At 35.6% G+C, this 3,688-nt stretch overlaps 1 non-coding gene across 1 annotated transcript; it reads right to left on the reverse strand.

The window, feature by feature from the left end:
• Positions 1-620: 620 nt before the first annotated feature.
• On the reverse strand, positions 621-727 carry LOC115853955 (U6 spliceosomal RNA). The gene has a single exon (XR_004039799.1). It is a non-coding gene; the product is annotated as a U6 spliceosomal RNA (small nuclear RNA).
• Between the last annotated feature and the right edge of the window lie 2,961 nt (positions 728-3,688).

A 3,688-nucleotide genomic window follows, 5' to 3' on the forward strand; every position in this document is an offset into this window, starting at 1 on the left:
AAACTGAAAATATTTTCCTCTTGTCCTTATTTATTCAGTTTTAGGGGGGGGGCCTTCCCTTTATAAATTACACATTCTTTTTTTTTTAACATCTTTATTGGAGTATAATTGCTTTACAAGGGTGTGTTAGTTTCTGCTTTATAACAAAGTAAATCAGCTATACATATACATATATCTCCATATCTCCTCCTTCTTGTGTCTCCCTCCCACCCTCCCTATCCCACCCCTCTAGGTGGTCACAAAGCGCCGAGCTGATCTCCTTGTGCTATGTGACTGCTTCCCACTAGCTATCTATTTTACATTTGGTAGTGTATATATGTCCATACCACTCTCTCACTTCATCCCAGCTTACCCTTCCCACTCCCCATGTCCTCATGTCCATTCTCTACGTCCATGTCTTTATTCCTGTCCTGCCCCTAGGTTCTTCAGAACCTTTTTTTTTTAGATGCCATATATATATGTAAGCATACGGTATTTGTTTTTCTCTTTCTGACTTACTTCACTCTGTATGACAGACTCTAGGTCCATCCACCTCACTACAAATAACTCAGTTTCATTTCTTTTTATGGCTGAGTAATATTCTATTGTATATATGTGCCACATCTTCTTTATCCATTCATAAAAATATGGAACGCTTCACGAATTTGCTTGTCATCCTTGCACAGGGGCCATGCTAATCTCCTCTGTATCATTCCAATTTTAGTATATGTGCTGCTGAAGTGAGCACAAATTATACATTCTTGATTGTAAGTTTTAATGGTGACCTATTTACAAGCATTAGAAATTGAAAACAGCTATTAAATTTGAAAATCTTTTTGTGTATGTTGGGGAAGAGTAGGATGAGCCTACTAGGAAAAGAATGTAGTATTTGATCTGTACCAAAAAATCCCAAACAAGCAAGCAAACCATAATTTCAAAGTATTAAATCTGTAAGTTTAACAAGTAAGTGTTACATGCTTTCTTACTGGGGTCCCAGTAATAATCCCAGTATGCCTAGCATAACATAAACTCACTGTCTTAGCTTGGACTCTCATGAAAAAAATACTATAGACTCAGTGGCTTAAACAACAGTGGTTTATTTTCTCACAGTTCTGAAGGCTGGAAGTCTGAGATCAGGGTGCCAGCATGACTGGGTTCTGTGAGAGTAGTCTTCATGGCTTGTAGATGGCCACCTTCTTGCTGTGTCCTCATATGTCCTTTCCTTGGTACATGCACTGGGAAGAGGTCTCTCTCTCTCTCTCTTCCTATTCTTATAAGACCACTAATCCTATCATGAGGGCCCCACCCTCCTGACCTAATTATACTCTTAACACCCCATCTTCAAATACCATCACATTGGTTGTTAAAGCTTCAACATATGAATTGTGGAGGTTGAGCACAGACATTCAGTCTATAACACTCTCAAAGGATTACTTTGATTGGTTGATCTTAAAAAACATGTGTTTCAAGTTTTACTAACTCCCAACAATTAATTTGAGAAATATATAAAGTTTTCTACCAAGAAAATTGGAGGATGATAAGAAAAACTGTTAGAATTTTAAGAGAGTACTTTAAGAGTATAGTAAGGTGATCAGATATAAAAGTCAATATACAAAAATCAATAACTTTCTTAATATTAGCAATACTCAATTAGAAAACGTAATGTTAAAAGGAATCTCATTCATAATAGCAACAAGAGAAAATTTTTTTTAAACTTTACAAAACTATTAGAGAATAAAAATGTTAAAATACAAGATATAAAAATTTTACAAATGGGGTAGATTTATTAAACAATGAATGAAAAATAAATGAGAGTAAGAAAAAGATGAGAAAAACAGGAGAAGGATAGAAAAGAGAGTAGCAGAAATTATAGCAAAGCAGAAAACAAAAAACAAATTCAGAAATCAATTGAACTACTACTAATAAGAAGAACATAATATAAGACAATTTAAACAGTGCATTTTGGCATAGGAATAGACAAACACATTGGTAGAAAAAACTAGAATGGAGGGCTTCCCTGGTGGCGCAGTGGTTGAGAATCTGCCTGCCGATGCAGGGGACACGGGTTCGAGCCCTGGTCTGGGAAGATCCCACATGCCGCGGAGCAACTGGGCCCATGAGCCACAACTACTGAGCCTGTGCATCTGGAGCCTGTGCTTTGCAACAAGAGAGGCCGCAACAGTGAGAGGCCCGCACACCGCAATGAAGAGTGGCCCCCACTCGCCACAACTAGAGAAAGCCCTCGCACAGAAACGAAGACCCAACACAGCCATAAATAATTAATTAATTAAAAAAAAAAAAACACTAGAATGGAAACCCAAAAATATAGTTTAAGTAAAGATGTCATCTCTAATTAGTAAAGTGTTCAAAGCTTCTCAATTCATCACATTATGACAATTGGCTCTCCTTTTGGGGAAAAAATTAAACTCATAGTTCATATCATAAGCAAAGATACCTTTTGGAGAGACTGATGAGAATAAATGTTAAGAACAAATTATAAAAGTATTTGAAGAGAATATAGAAAAAAATCATAACTCTGGGAATTGGGAAGGCTTTCCTAAGTAATACACAAAATTCATATGTCATATAAGAAATTATTTATAATGTTGACCTCATAAAAACAAAAATCTTCTATGAGACAACAATAAAAAAGAAGTTAAATGATAAGCTACAGACTAGCAGAAATAGTTGCAACAGGTATAAAAGATTTGCAATATATAAAAGGTGCCTGCATATGAATATTTAAAACACAAAGAACTAAACAGAAGATAGACAAAGGATACAAAGGACCACTTACAAGAGAAATGCATATGACATACATGTGAAGCTCAGCATGTGTAAATTAGATAGTATTTACCAAAATTTCAAGTAACCCTAATCTTTGACCTTGCGGTCTACTTCTAGGAATCTGTCCCACAGAAACACTCACTCAGAGTAAAACACGTTTACAAGAATATTCTCTTTTATAATAGCAAACAGTAGAAACAAACAGAATATCACCAACAAAGGAGACAGTAATAAAATTACAGAACATTCCATTGTTGTAGAGAAAGAATAAGATCTGTACATATTAAAATAGAAAATTCTTTAAGACCCAGGTAAAAAGAAGTTACCATTGCATAATAGAATCGTATATAAATGTATATGGCCCATAAATGTACAAATACTTTGTGTTTATTTTTTTGTTCTATATGCTTTTGTATGGATTGATTCTTCTACTGTGAGAATATATTCATGTGTTTCTCGTTTAACTGAAAAAAAAAAGTTTTTTAAATCAAAGAGACGAGTATTCAAGGAAGATCAGGCCTGGTAGCTCAAACTCTTTTCACATGATAGACAGCTGCTTCAAGGAGGGTTTGAGAATCACATGTCTGTCACTAATGTGGTTTGGGACTCTCTGTACTTACATTTTCTCTTGACCTCTGGCTTTGCTACCAATTTTCCTTTTCTGGAGGGTGTTGAAATGGGCATAAAAAGAAATTCTTTAAGAAAGTTTAGGTCCTTGTTATGCAAAATTGCATTGCTGGAAGGGGTTTTAGATATGATCTAATGCAACTCTCAAGTTTTACGTGGGATCCTGATTTCTGAGATGGCCAGGAAATGTTGATGGGATTTTCACATTTCTCATGCTTGAGTCACATCCTCTTATCCAGAAACCTGGGAAAACTTTACCACTGAAAACTCAAATAGGGTGGTACTACTCCCCCAA

Source organism: Globicephala melas, chromosome 9 (genome assembly GCF_963455315.2).
Source record: "Globicephala melas chromosome 9, mGloMel1.2, whole genome shotgun sequence".
Classification (NCBI taxonomy): domain Eukaryota; kingdom Metazoa; phylum Chordata; class Mammalia; order Artiodactyla; family Delphinidae; genus Globicephala; species Globicephala melas.